The 21,800-nt window shown below is 40.5% G+C and overlaps 1 long non-coding RNA gene across 1 annotated transcript; it reads left to right on the top strand.

Moving 5' to 3' along the window:
- Nucleotides 1-1,285: 1,285 nt before the first annotated feature.
- LOC107156144 lies at nt 1,286-6,934 on the top strand. The gene is made up of 3 exons (XR_001505314.2): nt 1,286-1,440; nt 3,347-3,378; nt 4,799-6,934. It is a non-coding gene; the product is annotated as an uncharacterized LOC107156144 (long non-coding RNA).
- The last annotated feature ends 14,866 nt before the right edge of the window (nt 6,935-21,800 follow it).

Here is a 21,800-nt window from a genome sequence, read left to right as displayed (position 1 = left end):
TGTACCTCTATTCCAATTGAAATATCACCTTGTTTTCCTTCCAAAATCATCCCCAGTTCATCCACCTCAGGAAATTGTCCTGGTCTGACCTAGTCCTGCTCATCTCCTGATTCAGATTAATCTGTGGTTCTCCTGGATGGTGGGGGTCAGACTGGTGGGGAACCAACTGAGCTTCTAGGGGGAAGGCCTAGAAATCATGGAGACCACACTTCAGAGAGAATCTTGCTCCAAGGTAAGCCATGCCTCCTAAAGTATGCCCCAGAAATCTACTTCTTTCTGTTACTTCTTTCATTCTATGAATGTGAATCTTCTATGAGCATGATAGAAATGCTAATAAGGTAAGACACAGCATTTTCCCTCTACATACTTGCAGTTTAGGGGTGATAGTGTTGGTACATGACAGTACAAGAAAGCAAGTCACCAGGATTTCAATGAACATGATCTTAGATGCTCAAGGTCCTGATATGGGAGAGGTCACCTAGGTTGGGACAGGAAATAAAGGTCAATTGGGATAGGGAGCATTTGATAGAGTTTGACTTTGAAAGATGTGTTCATTGTGAAACTAAAGTTTCAAAGTTGAGAGACAGAATGGTTACAGAAATTCAGAAGGAATTCTGGAATCATATAAAGCAATGGTGGGGGATGGGGGCAGTAAACCTGCGAAATAAGGTTGGAAATGTAAATTGTGCTCCAACCCATATTAAAGAGCACGCTTAAGAATGAATCTTGAGAGCTGGGGATGTACCTCAGTGGTAGAGGGCTGGCTTTGCACGCTCAAGGCCCTGGGGTTGATCCTCTGTACTGTGCACACCCATACATGAAAAGATTCATAAGTATTAGAGAAAGAAGCCTGGATTTTATAGTGTATGCAATGCAGAGGCTTTGAAAGCTTTTAAGATGCAGAGGGAAAATAATCAGAAGTGACTCCAATAGCCAGGTAGAGAGGTCAAGGTGTTAGGCAGCTATTGTACAGATAAACAGGCCTCTGCAGAAATCTGAGCAATGGAAAGGGTGAACGTGAGAGACATTTCGTTGGGAGATTAAATGAGATTTGCCATCTGTTATGGTTTGGATATGAGGTGTCCCTTGAAAGCTCACGTGTGAGACAGTGCAGGAATGTTTAGAGGTGACATGATTAGATTATGAGATCCTGTAACCTAATCAGTGGCTCAGTCCATTTGATGGATTAATGATTTGAAGGAGCTACTCTTCTGGGGGGCAACTGTAGGCAGGTAGGGTGTGGCTAGAGGAAGTAGGTCACTGGAGGCATGCCTTTGTGGTTTATATTTTGTCCCTGGCTCCTCACTTCCTTTCTCTCTGCTTCCTGGCCGCTGTGAATTGAGTGACTATCCTTTGCCACCCCCTTCTGCCACGATGTTCTACCTCACCCTGGGTTCAGAGTAATGGAGTCCGCCAGCCACGGACTGAACCTCTGAAACTGTGAGTCAAAATAAACCTTTCATCCTCCAAGTTGTTCTTGTCACTTATTTTGATCAAGGTGATGAAAAACTAACACACAATCTGATTGTATGTCAAACTCTATCCAATGCCCTTTATCTCAATTGACCTCATTGGTAGAATTTATCTCATTGGTAGAGTGCTTGCCTAGCACGAATGAAACCCTGGGGTTCAATCCTCAGTACAAGAAAAAAAAAATTCCAAGAGGGAAGGAGTGAAAAATGAGTCCAGGACAAAAGAAATGGGAAAATAAGAGAAAAATAGATTTTGGTAGTGGGAATATGATAGAAAGGAACTGATAATAAGAGATATTGGTATCTGTTGGATCTAAAGTTCCAAAAAGAACCTCCATTATCACATAGTACAGAAGATGGAGCAGCATAGGGCTGGTGGTCCCAGATAGACAGGGGTACCTTGGTCCACTAAAGACCTGGGTTTACCTCTGATTCAAGGCAAGGATTAATATTTCCTGATCTGCTTTTCATAAGGCAAAAGCCCACTTGGTCCACAAGCACCACCATCCTGAATTTCTGTTTCAGTTTAAAGATTTATTTTTTTTCTTCTCATGATCCTCCTGATCTCTGCTAGGATTCGGAAGAAGAGTCAGGGAAGAGATACTGACACCTGGCTTTTCCTCCATCTCTCTTCCACACTGCTCTTCCTCCTCCCCCCACCCTTTCTTCTTTTCTCTTTATTTTTTCCCTTCTTTATTTCTTTCCCTCTCCCTCTTTTTTTCTTTTGTGGTGCTGGGGATCAAACCCAGGGCCTCCCACATGCTGGGCAACTGTTCTACTACTGAGCTACATCCCCAGCCCACACTGTTTTTCTTAATATTACTCACAGACTGACTTTTCCAATATACCAGGAAGAAAATCCCTCAAATGGCTCTCTACTCCTTTATTAATCAAATCCAGGGCCTCTGCCCTTTCACCAGAGAAGTTCAAAACTGGGAAGATCTGTTTGCCTCTCTGCTGACATTGATGACCTTGATGCTGACTGGAATGAGAGACAGCCTTCCTCATTGAGCTGTTGTCCCATAATAAAGTCAAGGTGCTATTGATTTTCTGGGCATGCTCAGTTGGGAGTAAATCTTTAACAAGTGAGCACCTTCCTGAGCATTACTTACTCGCCTATCTTCCTACAAGTCCTTCCATGATCTTGGCACTTCTGAGATCTGTCAATGAATTGTCCAGGAGAACCAAGAGGGGAAAGAAAGAGGAATGATAGGAGGGGGAAAAAACTACTGATTTTTCATTTATAATAATTATAAGCGTTTGAAGATATTCATCATTCAAACGTTTATAATTATTATAAACTCACAGATATTCGTTCTTTTCATAAGGGAAAAGTCAGTTCAGTCCAAAAGCATTTACTAAGCATCTAATAGAAGCCAGACAAAGACTCAGTAAATATGACTAAAAAGATACAGCCATATCTTTATATCCCATAAAGATACCAAAAGAAAAGGAAAATATGAAGGAAAGACAAATATGTCATTAAAAATTAGGACCCCTTGAGACATATATATAGTCCAAATATGTTCAAGACTGAGAACCTGAACACAGATTCATCTCTTTGCTATAATAGATTCCTCAGAAAATGGGCTACTCCTTGGTAAGATTTTCAAAATAGAAATGAAAGGACATTCCAGACAAAGAATACACAGGTGCAAAGAAAGGCATTTGACAGCATGGTGCACTCTGAGAAGTCCTGCTTTGCTGAGGAATGCAGAGGAAGCTCAAGTAATTTCTAGAAGGGGTAGGCAAGAGCTAACCATGATTGCATAAAGTACCTTGAAAGCCACACTAAGGAGCTCTTTGTTTATCCTGAAGTCGAAGGAAGACAATGACAGATTCTAAAAAAATAACCTAACTTTTTACATTTGCAGGTCCTGGAAGAAAGATATGAATTCCATTTTAGGTATGTTAAATTTGAAGTTACTATCTTTGTGATTAAATATAAATATATCCAAATTAAACTATCCAATAAGGACATATGAGTTGTGAAGGTTTGGGGAGGAGATAGAAAGAGGGGAGGTTATCCCATGAGTGTATCCCAGCGTAAAAGGACAAGCTCTCCCAAGGAGTGTGTGGAGTGAGTCAAATTCAGAACTCTGGACAGCACTCCAGGGAGCATCAGCATTCAATAGGGGGAACAGAGAGAAGGTCCAGTGAGAGATCAAGAAGAAGTGTCCAGGGCATGGGAGGATGGCAAAGATTAAACAGGGTGACAAAGTCAAGGCACATTTCAAAAAGAGGTGTCACTCATCCGTTGCTGGTGGGAATGCAAATTGGTGCAACCACTCTGGAAAGCAGAATGGAGATTCCTTACAAAACTTGGAATGGAACCACCATTTAACCCAGTTATCCTACTTCTTGGCATATAACCAAAGGACTTAAAATCAACATAACAAAGTGTTACAGCCACATCAATGTTTATAGCAGCTCAATTCACATAGCTAAGCTATGGAACCAACCTAGGTGCCTGTCAACAGATGACTAGATGAAGAAAATGTGGCATATATACACAATGAAATATCCCTCAGTCATAAAGAAGAATGAAATTATGGCATTTGCAGGTAAATAGATGACTGGAGACTATCATTCTACGTGAAATAAGCCAATCTCTCAAAACCAAAGGCTGAATATTCTCTCTGATATGCAATGCTAACACAAAATAAGGGGTGGGGAATAATAGAAGTTCATTGAATTAGAAAAGGGGGAATGAAGGGAAGGGAGGGAGGATGGGAATAGGAAAGACAGAATGAATTGGATGTTCATGTATTATTAAATGACCTGCATAAGCCCACATCATGTACAATCAAAAGAGTGGAAAGTTATACTCCATGTATGTATAATATGTCAAAACTCTACTGTCATGTATAACTAAAAAGAACAAATAAAAACATTTAAAAGAGGTGTGGTCATCAAAGTTGAAGGTAGAAAAGCCACACAAATTCATGGCCTGGTAAGGCTTCCCTGATCTTGGCAAACGTAAGAATCTAGTGATGGGAATAGTCTCAGTGGAGAACTGGTCGATAGAAGCCGGAATGGCACATTGAGAAGTGACTGACAGATAAGAAAGTGGAAAAGGTATCAATTGCAGTTTGCTCTTTTAAAAAAAAACTGTTCAGAGGGGCTGGGTTTGTAGCTCAGTGGAAGAGCGCTTGCCTAATGTGTGTGAGGCACTGATTTGATTCTCAGCACCGCATATAAATAAATAAATAAATAAAGGTTCATCAACAACTAAAAAATATTAAAAGAAAAAAAACTGTTCAGAGAAGTAGGGGACATTGAATCAAGGAGTTTTTTTGTTTGTTTGATTGTTTGTTTATTTTAAGGTCTGAGTGACTGGAGCATGTGTGTGACCGTTGGAAGGAGCAAACTTTAGAAATGAAGGTGAAGATACACAGAAAGAGCGGGGACAATTGAAGGAATAAAGTTCCTGGTTCCTGAAGAGGCAAGGGGGTGTGGGTTTGGATAAGATCCAGAGCAAAGGAGGAGGGGCAGCTGTTTCTCCAAGGGACCCGGGAAAGGATGAGGCCATTGACAAGATAATAGTTGTGAGAGTGGAGAAAGAAGGGAGAAAGGAAATGAAATCGATCTTCGGAGGCTAACAGGAGCTAATTGGGTGAAATCACATTACAACTTTTTGACCCAGCATTATTGTGATGGAAATCGCTATACAACAAAAGCTTCCCAAGCTCTGGCTATTGGCCCACCTATGACAAAGCCAAATGCTGTTCAAAGAATGTTGATAGTTCTTGGAAACGGTGTCGATGAGACATTGCCAACAATGGAAAAGTTCTTCAAAAGGAAGGCACAAATGCGTTCCAAATAGAAGCTGGTGTCATAACTATTATATAGATAGACACCCTTAACCCTGTGTCTCCTGATTCTTGCCCCGCCTGACTCATTTAAACAATTAACCATAGTTAAGCATGTTATCAGAAAGGCCAATTGTGCAGTCTGACATGTCATGGATGGTCAATGGACACACTGTAGCTACTCCCTGGCCTTAATGGTTCTTAGTCTGGAATTGAATACCGAGAAATGAATTCAGAACAACCCAAGGACTTCTCAATTTATATCGGTTTCTCTCCCAAAGAGTTAGAGGGTTTCTGTGTCCTCCTGAAAACTTCATCCCTTCTAGGCCAGAGGGTGAAGTTAGTCTCTTTGGCACCCTTAGACATTCTCTTTCTTTTTCCTTTCATGACAACTAGAGTCTCCTTTTCTTCTTGAGGCACACCACCTCCTGATCTCTATCTTTTACCTGGCATGAAAACTCACCTTCAGCCTGGAATCTGAAATTTTATTAGTACACCTTTAAGAAACTGTGTTTATTCTCCAAGGGGTGTTGTTACACAAAGTCTTCCCTTTTAATTGTGTTAAAGGCTTTGATCCCTGTTAGAAGAGCTTAGGTATTCAGAAGCAGGAAAGGGTTTGGGAGACAAAATTTTCTTAGTACATGAGAATCTCCTCTAATAATTTTTAGGACTATTTCTACCTAGAACTATGTCTTCTACCTGTGAGGGGGCAAGCAGGGTCATCCTCACCCAGGTGAAAATCATGAAGACTCAGCATCTCTGACCACAGATCCTTCCTTCATACAGTCCTTTTCCAACCTCCTCAATCTTCTAGAAGCAGGTCAGGGTACCCAGGTGCTTTCCTGGAATAACATCCCAGAAATGACCAAAACCTTTGAAGATTTCTTCTTCTGGCTCCCTGCTAGTTTTACTTCTTTAGAGTTCTTCATTGATGTAAAATGGATGTAATGTAGCATAAATCCATGGAGATAAAATTATGTTAGAAATACATGCTTACTTTATTGGCTTCTCCTAAACCCGAATGACCATACTTTTCTCCTGTCCTCCTGTTGAAGCCAGTGGCTGTTGGTCCTGGCTTTTTAAATTGTACCTGAGCACCTTTGGATGCCTGTAATTCAGGTGTTGACGTGGTGGTTTTGTGCAGATCATTCAAGCTTCATCTTCAGGCAAACAACTGTGTCTTGGAAAAGTTCTGTTTCTCTAACCTTGTTCCATGCATGCTTCTATGTCAAGGGATGAAAAATTAGAGCTGACACTGTGTGGGTTATTTATATGGATGAAATCCCACCAGGCTTCTCATGATGTACTACAAGCACTTGCTATTCTGCTCCTCTGGCTCTAGGAAAACCAATTGCAGTTGACACGGTAATCAGTTGCCCCTGAGAACATGGTTCCTTTAATTTTTTTTTCAGAGCCTGTAGTGGAAAGTCTACGGAGCCTTGAGCACAGGGTCCAGCCCCTGAAATGTTGCTACTCTCCGTCCCTAAGACAAACACTAAAATCAACATCCAAAGTGGAGTCGTGGTTAGACTGAAGCTTTAGTTCACCCCCAAATAGGACTTTTTCTCTGTCCTTCAAGGGGACTTTAGCAGTAAGACAGCCAAAAATAATGGAGAGCCTGCCCCCAAAAGTGGAGCCTGAGGAAAAGAAACTCACACAGAAAAGTAAGTTCTTTAAACATCTTTTCTTGATTATGAAAGTGATATATATCCAGTGAGGAAATTTGGTAAATAAAGATATAAAGAAGAAAATTAAAATTTCTTATCATTTCATCTACCCATATCCTTCTGATATATTTTTCTTTGAGTCCTTTGTACATTTTACAGAATGAAAACCTATTACATATACAATTTTGTGTCTTTATTTTGTGTCTTGATATATGTCATTATATTATGAATGTAACAAGTTTGATGATAACATCTCAAACTCATTGGGATATAAACATGCAATGCTTCTACATTTTCAGGAATTGTCTACTACTGTGCTATGTCAAATCCTCCCCTCTTGCTAAGAAAAAGACATCCCTGACAATATCTCAGTACAATTTTCAATAACATTCAGTTATTAAGATGGTCTCATTTTCTTTATAAGCCTAATGGTTCACATTAGAAAAACTTCAATCTCATAATCAATTGACTCCAAGCTCTCCTCAGATCTCCTCTTATACCCAAGGGGTGGGCTGGACTTGCAGCTTGTACCAGAAAGTAAAGGTGGGATGGAGGACACAGCCTGTTCTTTCTCATATGTTCCCTGTCTCTTAACCATCTTTCTCCCCTGCTATAGAGGGAGATGCAGAGGACATAAAAGGAAAACAAACAGCAACAACAAACCCTGCTTACATGACTGCCTTGGCAATTTGCTGTCCCTCCTATTGGTCATTCTCACTATTCTAACTCTTAGTCATTGGGTCCATATGGATGGGTTGGAGACTCAACAACTCATACTAATGAGGACCCCATGTTTATATCTTCTTAGTAAAAAGCTACCAAATTAGTTCAACTTTTGTCAGCTCTGTCAGTATTGAGAGACTCAAGACTGAGAATCAGATCTCTCTTAAGGCCAGCCACTGAAATGTTTAATTACTTTGTTTTCAACAGTTCTCTGCTTCTGCTGTAAATTTCACTAATTCCCAAGCATAAAAATCTCCATCAGTACCATCTAATCACAAAGTCATTTTAAAAACATCTTTTCATAGCTGTTTTATTCTATCGTATATATTACCATATTGTTAAACATTTAGGTTATTTCTATTTTTTATTATAACAATGTTGTGCTAAACATCTTCGTTCACATTTTGGGTATTTTCTTAGGATAATAGTTAATAGTTTTAAAGCATGCCTTATATTTTGGTATCTTATTAAACAGTGTATAAGCATTATTTATCATAGGATATAGGTTCAATTATTGGTGATACAAATATATAATTGAGTCTTTTATTAAATAATATTGAGTTCCTAGTATGACAGGCAGTGTTCTTATTCATTTCTACCTTGCTTGATGATAGTGGTGCACTGATAAATTCTGAAACTTGCTATGTGACCACAGTGAATGGGTGAAAGTAGGGCAGGACAATTCCCCACTCAGGCTGAGAAAGTTCCTTGGATGCTAACATGCTAGTCTTAGTCTGCAGCTGTTCCTTTCTTTCCAGAAAGAGAGTGTAAAGTGCAGGTTATGCAAAAAGTCATCAGGAAAAGTCCCAGGAGCTCATGACCTTTGAATAGGAAAGTCCAGGCCCTCTCCAAGGTGCTGAAACAGCAGCGCTCACTAAGGATGCACCATCACCTGCACTGTTTTTGGTCATCACCTCATCCTCTGAAGGATCAGCAGGACAGATGCTTTATCTTCTATTCACTGCTTAATTAAAGAAGAGAAATGAGCTCTTGAATTTCCCTCCTTTCTCCCGCTCCCAGGGCAAAGTGGCATTTAGTTGTAGAAGCAGCATTCATGATATCTGGGAGTGACTCATCCTTCCTGAGGGTGGGGAGTGGGAAAGGCTCCTAAGATATCTGGATATCCAGATATTATTATTATTAAGCTCCCTCTGTGGTTGGTTGCAATATTTCCTGTTTGTTTCTTAGTTCACTGACCTAAAACCAAACATACCCCATCACTGCTGACCAAGATCCAACCTGATGGTCAATGCCAGAGTCATGGAAGCTTCTACTTATGTGTGTGTTTTCTTGAAACTAGCCAATTCACAAACTTTGTGGGAAAATATAAAGGATAATGCCCCAGACCTTTGTTTTTTGATTTTTTAAAAATATGTAACATATATTTAAAATTTATTTATTATAATTTGTTATACATGACAACAGAATGATTTCAATTCATAGTACACATATAGAGCACAATTTTTCATGTCTCTGGTTGTACACAAAGTAGTCACACCATTTGTTTCATACATGTACTTAGGGTAATGATGTCCATCTCATTTCACCATCTTTCCTACCCCCATTACCCTCTCTTTCCCTCCCTCCCCTTTGCCCTATCTAAAGTTCCTCCATTCCTCCCATACTCCTCCCCACCCTCATTATGGATCAGCATCCACATATTAGAGAAAAGATTCATCCTTTAGCTTTGGGGGATTGGCTTACTTCACTTAGCATGATATTCTCTAACTCCATCCATTTACCTGCAAATGTCATGATTTTATTCTCTTTTAATGCTGAGTAATATTCCATTTTGTATTTATACCACAGTTTCTTTATCCATTCTTATATGGAAGTAATGCCATGGATCTTAATAACGATCCCACATAGGCCCACAGGTCATCTCCCCCTTCTCAATTTCCATCTGCTGGTGGATCTCCATAACAATATTTTACTTTTTAATATTTATAGTAAGGAAGGTCAAGGAGAAGTCAGTCATAGATGTCTCATTATCTATGCAACCTTGGTTATGTAACTTGACTTATATGAACATTCCCTTTCATACATCTATAAAATGGGGATGATGTTGTACACCTTGTTGAGCCATTTCAAAAATTAATTGTGACGATGTGTCATATATCCTGTCACAGTGTCTGACATGTTATAAACTCTCTGTAAGTTTTTTTAATCGTATGTTAGACCAATGTTCATAGACCATGAAGAGAAAGAAATATTTAATTTAGAACAGAGTCAGAGACTCTCACCCTAGCACTTCTCACTTATTGGAAACTCAGCTGAATTCTGAGAACTTACATTGCTAATCTCCATTCATTGGTGGCAGATGGCAGGAATCGAGAAACTACCAACAATCTCGATCCCCTCTGTAGTGGTAGGTATTACACACAAAATATTTGAGAATAGGCCCTAATTTGGCATGATGTTTGTGATGATCTGTCTCACTGTCATAAATTGTGTTTCTGAATAGCTGTGAGTAAAAGAGAATTTTGGTTAATGTCTGTGAATGTGGAGTTGGTGGCTCTGGATGTGTAACCTCATTCTGTCATTTACCATCCTTGTGACAGTGCAAACCTCTTTGAACTTCAGTTTACTCATCTACAAGTTGGATATAATAACTTTTCTCTGACTCACAAGATTTTGGATATCAAATGAGGGAGTGATAGGTGTGTGCATCAAAGAAGGTGGAGGTTTGGTTGCTTTCATCTTTTTGGTTATGTTTTCCTCTGTTAATACATTCACCCAAAGAGATCCCTCTTCCATCTCCTCTAGACCTGGGGACGTGGGCCCAGATGCTAAGTGGGCAGTTGTCTTATCCCTTCCTCTCATTCTGTGAATACCTCCCAGCTGCTCCAGAACATTTATGTTCCAACTCTGTAGCATAACGCTCAGCCTCTGTGTGTCCCACATGAGGTCAGGAATGACTGCAGGTAGAGACAAAAGAATGGTAATTTGTCGAGTCCTGATATGTGCAGGGCTCAGTGCTCAGCATACAGTATATATTATAATTTTAGATTTCAAACACCATTCCAAGATATGTGTTTTATACATACATGTTTATATCTATCTATCTATATTATATTATATAATATATATATATATATATATATATATATATATATATTAAGAAAAACGAGGCAAAAATGCTAAGCAACTTGAGCATGGATATACATACAACTAGTGATTGGCTAGCATGGGATTGAAGCCCAGCTCTTCAGCTAGAGAGATCATAGACTATCAATTAGGTGATGATTTGCCCAATATTGTCATCTTATGGATGACAATCCTAATGGGTAGAGCAGTGATGTGACTTGCTCAACATCACACGATGATATTAACCAGATTAGGACTGGATTCTAAATCTCTGAATGGCCAAACTAACAGTTTTCCTTTGGTACAATCATGCCTGATGGTAGCACCTCGGGCATCAGTGAGGGACGGCAGTGGATTCTCATGGCCACAGGGCCCCTGACCCACCACAAGCACCAGGAAGCCTTGCAGCAGGTGGTATGGTAGTTCTTATTGGGCTGAATATCGACAGACTTTTCTACTCCCTTTGAAAGTATATCTCCTCAGAGAGCCCCTGCCAAGCCTTGCTGAAGCTTCCAGTGAGAATCTGAGGGGAGGAGGTGGAGAGAGGGGAGAATAGAAGAGAAATGAGAAGCAAGAGAGAGCAAAACACGGCAAGAAGAAAATCAATGCTCATTGCGAGCAGGTGGGAGCTGCGGTTGTGATGAATATTTACCGTGCAGCGGTCTAATGATTTTAGAAATGTTTTTTCCGACTGTACTGAGCACTTGTGGGATTGTTTTTCAAGAAATAAAATACATTAAAGCTTAGTCATTAAGAGCTTAAAGGAGGAGGGAGCGCAGGCTCCAAGCCCATTAGCACACCCTGTAGTTAAGTAAGGGCCTCATTCCTAATGCATTTTTAATTTATTCTGTTTTGTAAAATAAAACTTTAAACGGCTTCTTGTACCATCAAATTTGTAGGCAGCTCCCAAGCCTGTCCCCAGCCACCGAGCACGGCTGAGCTGCAAGGTGGCCCAGACCAGTCGTGGGTCCTAGAGTTCTGCTGCCCTAGCTTCCAGGTTGCTCTGCCAGGCTCACCTCCTTGCAGAAAGCCTGCCCAGTTTCTGCTTGGTGAGGCAGGGTCCAGTGCTGCTGGGTTTTTCCTGGAGATGGGAGGAAAGGCTGAAGGTGATCTAACCCCTTAGAAAACCTATGGGCGGATAAAGGCAATGAGGCTCTGGGACCAGGGATCTGTAACAAGGAATGCATCCTCCCTGAGGACACTGGAGACCCCGGGAGAGCCTGCCTGACAAGGTGCGCAGTGTGAGCTCTGGAAATCTGTGAAGGAAGCACTTATTTTTGGAAAAAAAAAAACATTATAGTATAAATGATAGAATTAGGTAGAGAGGCAAAGACCATCCATGGAGTCCAGATTGATAGTAAGTGAAGATTCACCTTCAGAGCCAAGTTAGCCTGACTCCAGAGCCCAGGTGATGGGGTAGACAGGAAAAGGGTTACTAAGATGGTCATTTGAGGTTTCTTTTCAAATACTGCTTCTACAGTGAATTTTGAATGAGGCTTAAAACTTGCATTGCCTCCTAAAAAAGACAGCAAAGCTGCTTGTCTGAGCTACAGCTTACTAAGAGGATTTGGACTTTTCTATTTTTCTTCCCTATCTAATTTCTTCCTATAAATCCGCCCCTTTCTTCTTTCAGGTCTCTGCTCAAATATTGCTGCAGCAGAGAGGTCTTGCCAGACCACCCCCACCTCAAAGAGTCCTCGCCACCACCCAGGACACCCAGAACAAGGGGGGATACTTTCACCCTGCTTTTGTTTTCTCTGTAGCAGTTTTTCCTACCACATTTTCCATATTTACTTGTATGTTTGCTTACTTTTAATCTCCCCTACTTGACGGTAAGCTCTGTGTGAACAAGAATTTTACCTCTTTTGTTAAGTCTAGAGGAGTACCTAGCATACAAGGGATGCTTGAAGAGTAACTGTTGAATGAACGAGTGAGCTTTCTAACCCTGGGGCCCATCTCTGTCGCTACAATTAACTGGTGGCGATTTGTGGGTGAGAGTCACTGACCATTCCCAGCTTGAGAAGATTGTACAAGTTAATATTTCCAGGAGTAAACACCCTCAAAGTAGAGTCATGGATTCTCTGCATCCACAAGATGCTCCAAGGTCAGCCAAATGATTTTAAAGATGAGGAAGCATCCCAGAGAGGTAAATGATTTTCCCGAAGTCACAAAGTTTATCAACCCAAGGCTCCTTATGACCAATCAGATTCTCTTTCCATACACCAGGCAAGCCAGCACCAGGGGTTGGGACCCTAATCTCTGACTGTATGTGGAGCATTTTCAGAGATCTACACATCCTCCTATTTTTAAGGGAAGCCTGGGTAATTTTGACAGTTGAGAAATGTTTTCAGGTTAGGAGAGGCAAGGGGCTGAGATCCTTGTTGAACCAGGCAGAGATATGCAGGCTCTATGCCCCTTATCCACCTCTGCTTGCTAAACTACCTACCAGAACCCACACTCCTGGCTGGCTGTGACCATGAGTCCAGTAGGAAGTTATTCTCTTGATATGATTTCTGAGGCTCAGGGGAGGACCCCTGCCTCCATATTTGTGTTTCCAGAGAGACTGAAGGTCCTCTCACTGAATACAAAACCTGCCACAACCACTTCCTGGGAGAAGGAAAAACACTCTGACTTGAAGTCCACCCAAAGGGATAAGTGACTAGCCAAAGATCACTCACAAGTGACAGGTGAGCGTGTTCATGGTGGTGGCGGGAAGAACATTTTCTCATGGAAAACCTTAATGAATGCCAGTTCCCCAGGGCTTCTTCTCCTGCCTCTCCATAGAGTTTGCTGTTGTGTCTGCCATTGTCACCCTTGAGCACCCAGGAGATTTCTGGCTGCCTCAGCAGAGCCACTTCCCTGGGAAGAGACTCCTAGATTTGCAATTAACTACGAGGAATAAATACACATTTGTTAAGCACTTGTGTGTCCAACAGTATGTCAGCTGCCTTCATGCAGTTCTTCAGCCATAGAAGACAAATGAGATTATTCCAATTAAAAGATGAGAAATCCTAGGCTCGGAGAGTTACATAAAACTTGAGCTGGTGTACAGACCTGACCCTCGGGCATCAGGTGGGGCTGCTCCTTGGACCCAGCTGACTTTGGCAGCTGGGTGGTGTGGGGCTGGCCTGGGCCTCCCTTTGGAGGTCTTCACTACAAGGGCAAGGCTCCACCTGGAAAGTCTCTCTGGGAGTCATTACAGGGCCAATTCTTCAAGGAGCCCATCTGTGGGCCTCAAGGAGGAGCACTGCCAAGAAAATGCTCTGAAGCAAAGCCATTCCTGTCCCTAGCTTGTTGCTGTCCTGGTGCTCCATGAGGCCAGCTCAGGACAATATACCTGCCCCTGCTCTGGAAAGATGCATGGTAATGGGTTAGGTTCCCAGGCCTAACCTAATTACTGCTTTTAATCTTCATTACAGGGAAAGCAGTGGGCAGACCCTCAGTTTCTTTCCTGACACCAGGATGTGAATGTCAGCCTCAAGTACCACCTAGTGGGCTTCTCCTCTCTTTCCAGAGCCCCATGGAGATTATGCAAGAAACTTTCTCCTTGCCTTTCACACACACACACAAAATCTCTTCTATCTATCTTGACAGCCCTCCCTCTCCCCCGATCCCTGGTATTTTTTCAGCTTGGCTCACAGTTTGTTTTCAGGATACCAGTACCAACAAATCACTTTTTGATTTCCATGGCAACTTGCTGCACACGAGTTTGCTGATAAAATAGCCCACAAGTGCCTGATGTTGGTGGTAGTTGGGTGGGAGAAGTGGCCTCGGTTAGTGTCAGCTCTGGGAGCAGTGCTGCCTGATGGTGGGGCATAGGTGCTAGAGAGACCTTTTGGCTCAGGGTCCAGCCTTGAGGGTTCAATTGTTTTGCAAGATATAGAAAAGCCTAAATTTGGAGAAATGCAGCTTAGAGTAAGACAGCTGGAGCAGAGTAACTAAAAGACACTGGGTGTCACTGAGTGAGGAGCGGCTGAGGTGTAGTACCGAGTGGATATGAGAGGATAAAGGATTCAATGAGACCAAAGAGAAAGTCCTGGATAACCCAACTCAAATTGGGAAGCAACAACAGAATACCCACATCAGGGGGGTCCATCTGTAAATCAGCTTACCCATTTCTCTGCCTCTGGGGAGTCTTGCTTATAACTCAGCTCAGTTAATCAGGATTCCCCTCTATCCTGGGAGGATACCAAGAAGAGAGAGATCCAGGGACCACTGGAAGCCATCAAGTCTAATTACTTAGTTGTTCATATGGGGAGACAAAGACCCACAGAAAGGAAATATCTGAATGTCATCTGTGCCAAAGAAGGGGCTGGAGCTTAAGCTTTTGAACCTTAAATTCAATGTTCTTTTATTCAACAATTCCATTTATCTACTCATTCATCCATCTATCCAACGTCCTTTTCTTAAAGAACTGGAGTTCTAATGTACTCTGAATCAGGACTTCTAAATGGATGATTTTTGATTTTATAATCTGCTGGCCACTTATCTAATGCAGGTCCAAGGTACTTCCTAAAGGACTTTCTTCCCATCAATAGATAAAAAGGTAAGCAAAATGTGACATATATATGTGTGTGTGTGTGATATGTATGAATATTATTGAAACATAAAAATAAATGAAATACACACGCCACAATGTGAATGACCCTTAAAAACACGAGATCAAGTGAAAAAAAAATCAGACACACTAGGTCACATGTGGTGTGATTCCATTAATATGAAATATACAGAATAGGTAAATCCAGAGAGATGGAAAGTAGATTGATGGTTGCCAGAGGCTGGGGGCTGGGAGAGGAATGAGAAATAACTATTTAGTGGATACAGAGTTTACTTTTGGGCTGATAAATATTTTTGGAAATTTGATATAGATGGTAGTTGTGTAACATTCACATACTTTTTTCTTTCTTCTTTCTTTCTTTTTTTTTTTAATTGAAATTTCCATTTCCTTCAGATCCTGGGCTGGGCTCAGCAGGGGAAGAAAATATATCCTCTGTACTGTAACCCAGAAGCTCATCTGATGAGCCCCAGGCCTCACGAACAGGGTGATTTTCCAAGAGAAATCAGACCCTATGATCAAGAAGGCCTTCTTGCAAGGGATCCTAACTCTTATGGGTCCTGTGGCCCAACCCCTGGGAGGGAAACGTGGTGGGCTTTCTCCCCATGGGTTCAGAGCCTCCTGAAGAGCCTCACCAGAGGCAAGGCTGAGGTAAACCAAGTGAGGAGAGGCTACAGACATTGAATTCAAACAGAAACCTGAATTTGAAAGCTCTCAACAGCTTTGGCTGCTGTCATTATTTTAAATAGATTTTTTATCCCTTATGCATTCAATTATTATCATTGTCACCAGCACATGGGGGGAAATTTCAATGTGCCTGTTAAAAATGTCAAGTTTATTAGACACTCACTCAAAGCTAAGTTAATTTTGTTGTTTTGTTCTTCACTCCCCCCCCCCCTACTTTTATATTTTATTTATTTATTTTTGGGCTGTGTGTGCGTGGCTCGTCTAAACATATGGGCTAATTATGCTCCTCTGGTTTTAAAATACTTTAATGAATTCTGCAGAGGCTCATAGCTGGAATGAGTTCAAGAGGGGGGCAAGGCACCCCTGAAGTTGGAGGGAAGGGGGTGTCTGCTGATTTTTGTCCAGGCTCCTGTGTGCTGGGTCATCCCCCAGGGAGAATGCTTCTCTCCTCTCCAATCAATATAAACGGCAGGGATCCAGGCCTTGGAATTTAGGTTTCCATTTTCTTTTTGTTTTGGAGGAATTGCTTTTCCCTCCCTGACAAATGGTCTCCTCAGAAAGTTCAAATGAGTCATTATCAACCTCGGTCCTCCCGAGAGGCACCCAGTTTGACATCATACTCACCCACTTTGCGTGGTGACTTTTTCATTGTCCTTGTCTTTCCTGGTACAGAATGTTTTGGTTTGTTTGTTTTGTTTTTTTAAGCCTACTAAGAAGGAAAAGACTCAAGACATACTGTTCTTTTCTTGCTTTGGCCCAACACAAGTCAAAGGGTACTAAATACTCCCGAGGAACCTGATGATCAGGTACTTAAACCAAGGGCCAAGGGCTGTGTATGATGTCACAGATGTCACAGGTGCAAGTGCATCACCAGCCAGGTGAGGGAGGGGCACGCACCAGATGTCCTTCTCAGTAAACTCTCCAAGCACCAAAGCCTGCCTACAGTAGAGTTAGTAGCTTTATTACTTACTGCGTCTTCTCCAAGGGCCACACAATCCTTTGTTCATCAATATGGAAGACTGAACTCCCAAGATCAGCTCTTGGAGAGGAAATCTGTGACATTGGGATGATTCATCAGATGCCAATTCTCTATTTTAGGTCCCTCTGGAAATCATGGCTTTTCTGTGTGTGTGTGTGTGTATGCATGTGTGTATGTGTGTGTCTGTGTGTGTGTGTGTGTATTAGGGGGAGCTAATCTAAAATTTTTTTCTCATTTCTTAAATTGGAGGCAAGTTAATTTAAGAACTTCAACCTTTTCTTTTTTTTCCTTTAAATTAAGTTACAAAGCTATGAACTTTACTAAGTTAGCTGCATCCCACATGTTCTGGCATGTCATATTTTTGTTATCAATAATTTCTGAATTTTAACTTTCATTATGATGTTTTTGATCTATCAGTTGTTAGGAAACATGTTTCCATTTCCCCAATGTTTGGTATTGTACTATTTCCTTTTTCATTCCTGATTTCTAACTCAATTGCATAATTGTCAGATAATGTGACCTCATAAAATTAATATTTCTTAAGACTTGCTTTATGGTCTTAGCAGCTACTCCATTTTTCGTAAATACTCCATGGTTCTTGGGGAAAGCGTATTCACCATTTAACAGATGCAATATTCTACATGCATATGTGTCCACTCAATTAATCTTTTAAATGTGTTGTTCAGGCCTTCCTAATCATTCTGCTTGCTGGATCTATAAATTACCTAGACAAGTTATGTCAAAATCTCACATTTTATGAAGGGGTTGTCAATATCCAGCAGTTCCATCAAACTTAGCATTATATATATATTGAGGCTATGTTATGAAATGAATGTATACAAGTTTAGTATTATTGTATCTTTCTGGTGATTTGAAACTTTTATCATTGTATAGTAATACTCTTTGTATTAGTTAATGCTTTACCTGATAATGCATTTAATCTACTATTAATAAGGCTTACCAGCTTTTAGTTGTTAATACTTATATCTCTTTTCATGTTTTCCACTTTAAATTTTTATCTTCTTGCATTGAAAAAAACCATTAAGTTGAATTAAAAACTCTGGCCTGGCAATCATTTCTTTTTAATGGAAGAGTTTATCAATTTAATTATTGTGATTGCTGATTATTTTTAGGCTTATTGCTACCATTTTATTTTATGCCTCCTATTTGTCCTATTCCCCCCCCCACTGTGTGTGTGTGTGTGTGTGTGTGTGTGTTGCTGGGGATTGAACCCAGGGTCTCAAGCATGCTAGACAAGTACTCTTAAACTGAGCCACATCCCTAGTCCACTCAATTCCTTTTTTCCTATTTTTTCCTACCTTTTGCATTGATTGAAATACTATTAATATTATTATTGTTACAGTTTTTCTCTTACTAGTTTGAAAATTGCTTTATGTTTCTTTTATTGTTTACTCTAGTTTAATCTGCAGATTTAATGTCTAAAATTAGTTAATATTTTTATCTTCCAAATAACTTGAGAATTTTAGAATGCTTTTGAGTATTTTGAGTTATAGCTGTGCATAACCTTAAAATCCAGAGGTGATCATTCTTGCTTTATACAGTCAACATTTATTTAGGTTTGACTCTGTATTTCCAACCTCATATCTCATCATCTCTTCTTTGTTTTAGACTTTCCAACTGAGATCTTTCTGCCTAATGTATATTCTTTAGACTGTTAGTGAGAGTCATTTATCTGAAATGTACTTTTTTTTTATCCTTGTTCTCAAAAAATGATTTCACAAGGAATGGAATTCAAGTCATTCTCTTTGCACGTTGAAGATATTAATAGACTGTTTTCTGGCTTCTACTATTGCTGTTGAAAAGCCAGTCATTGATCTAATTACCTTTGAATGTCATCTTTCTCTTTGATATTTAAAAAATTAAAGTATAAATATTCCTTACTTGAAAGTACATGAATCATAAATGTACAGTCGGCTGAGTTTTTACAAAGTGAATATACCCATGTAGTGATGGCTGTGATTTAAAGGCTCAGTCATTACCCATCTCTCCAAAGATAAGTACTGTTTTATATCTGGTTTCATAAATAAGTTTTGTCTGTTTCTGATCTAGCTTTTTTTTTTTCCTTTTTGTCTTTTGTGTTTTTCAGATTCGCTCAGATTTGCTGAGGTGAAGATTTCATTTTACATTCTTGCTCAGCATTTTTTGGAACTCTTGGAACTGAGTTTTTATGTTCTTTAACAATTCTGGAAAATTCCTACTCGCCAACCCTTTCTCCAATGCCTCTTCCTCATTTTTTTTTTTTTTGTTATGGTTCCAGTCGAGCAAGGAAACCTCATAATTTCTTACCTTGTCCTTCTTTAGTTTATACTATTTATCTTTTCTTTGCTTCCCTGGGCTATGTTCTGAATCTGTCTTTCAATCCATCAAGTCCTCCTTCAGCTGTGTCAAAGCTACTATTTAACTGTGCAGTGAGTTAGCATCTATTATATTTCTCATTAAAATTCTATTTGCTCTTTTTTCAAACAAGGCCATTTGCAATAGTTACTTTTTATTTCTTTTTTTTGTTTCATTTTCTCTTTAAATTATTTTTTTACTTGTATATATAATCTTTTTTTTTTTGCTCAGTATTTTCAAGTTTCTTTTTTATTTGTGGAAGCCCATTAAGAACATTTATATTCTATTTCTGACAGTTCTGATATCTGAAATACTTAGAATTCTAACTCTACTATGTATTGTTTTGGGGTGGACTTGACTTATAGCATTTTGTTTCCTTATGTGTCTTGTAATTTTTTATGATAACTTCATGTTGCTGAAACTTCATCTGGGGAAATTATTTGAGGCCTCAGGTGAAACTGCATTCTTCCGGGGGGGGTGGGGGTGGGGGGAGGGAATGTGTGTTAGTATTTAGCAGTTGAACCAACCCAAGGCCATTTGAAATCATTTGTTTTTTTGCCTGAGGATTTGGACCATAAATGGTTATACATATCAGGGAAGAGTTTTTCCCTCTTCCCAATATTAAATTAAGACCTACACACAGGGCTGAGGCTGGGGCTCGGTGGTAGAGTGCTTGCCTAACATGTGTGAGGCACTGGGTTCAATCCTCAGCACCACATATAAATAAATAAGAAACATAAAGGTATTGTGTCCATTTACAACTAAAAAAAATTTTAAAAGAAGACATGTTCTCTTGTTTCTCCCCTCTGCATAGTGGTTTTTAAAATTTTCAATATAATTTTAGAATAGTTTTAGATGTACAGAAAAGTTTCAGAGAGAGAGAGAGAGAGAGATCGATCCACATATTTTGCATCTAGTTCCCTCCCTGGTTAATAGCTTCCATTTGTATGGTATGTTTGTCACAATCAATAGAACAATGTGGATAGATTATTATGAACTAACTTAACTCAGATTCTTTTTGTGTCTTGTTTTGTTTTTACCTGTGTTCTTTTACTGTCCCAGAGTCCCATGTCAGATACCACATTAAATTACATCATGACTTTGAAGGCTCCTCTTGGCTGTGATAGTTTTAGACTTTCCTTGGTTTTTGATGATCTCAGGTATTTTATAGACTGTCCCTTAATTGGGATTTGTCTGATGTTTCTCTCACGATTAGACTGGAGTGGGTTTGCATGAGGAAGGCCAGAGAGTGGCTTTATTTCTATTCACTCCTTCACAGAGGATAGAGCCCTTTGTTGTCTCAGCTTTATGCAATCTATATTATTAGCTTGCATACCGTGATTGAGCTTAAGGCTTTATCTCCTGGTTTCTGAGTCCCTCTGCGGTCACCAAGATAGAAGGTTAGAGTCCCCAGGGTTTGGCAGATGTGCCAAGGACAAAGAGATGGCTGAGGCTCTTCCTTACCTCCTAGGGTCTTGGCTTTCACTCAGCTTTTGGCCTTTACACACCCTTACTTTATTACTAGTTCAGCAACCCACATAAGAAGCTGTTCTTATGTCATTCATCCTGCTTTTTGTATTGTTTTCATTGGGACAGTTATTCAGGGGACCATCGTGCAGGAAGGGAATGCTTCCAGAAGCTTCTCTGACCTTACTTAAAGCTTCAGCCTCATGTTTCACCACATTTGTTCAAGGAATGTGTGTTGAGCACTTGTTATGGAGCTGAGCATTTTGTTAGGCTCTAAAAGAACAAGTGTTCACCTCTGTCTTTATGTCTTTCGACTCCTGGGACCGTCAGGGAAATAGCATGTGCTAGAACCGCACAGCGAGGAAGCTAAGAGGAAGGAGCGGTTGGAGCCTGCGGAGTGAAGAGGAGAAGGCTGGGCAATGAGGCCACAGCAGTGGGCAGGGATCAAGCCGGGGAAGCCTAACACTAAACATGTTCGACCTTATCCTAAGAGCTCCGGGAAGCCCCTGAAGGGACTTCCATTCAGAAGCGAGATGGTGATTTAAGGGGATTTCGAAAAAAAAAAATTTCTCCAGTCCTAGAAAAAAGGCATTGGCATTTGGATTATTGAAAGACCAGCGAGGAGGCTGTTGCCATGGTCCAGGTGATCCAGGGAAGTGAAGCAGTAGAACCCGGGAGGTATTCAAGAGATAGAATGGACAGGACGTGGTGCTGATTTGCATGTAAGGAACAAGGGATGAAGCAGATCAAAGATGATGTCCACGTCTCTGAAGAGGGCAATTGAAGGGGTGATGGCAGGGCCATTACTTGAGAAATGAACCCTGGAGCAGAGGGCACAGTTTTGTGGAGAAAGGCTGTGAGTTTAGTGTAAGACATTTACTTGAGGGTACCTTTAAGGCATCCAAAGGAGGGATCAGGTCATTACTCACCCAGGAGAGGGCTCTGGGGAACCTGGACTCATGGGACTCCTCCTGTGATCTCCTAAATGCTGAAAGA

The sequence above is a fragment of the Marmota marmota genome, unplaced genomic scaffold (assembly GCF_001458135.2).
Source record: "Marmota marmota marmota unplaced genomic scaffold, marMar, whole genome shotgun sequence".
Taxonomy (NCBI): domain Eukaryota; kingdom Metazoa; phylum Chordata; class Mammalia; order Rodentia; family Sciuridae; genus Marmota; species Marmota marmota.
Note: the sequence above shows the minus strand (reverse complement) of the source record. Positions and strands in the feature narration are given on the sequence as shown.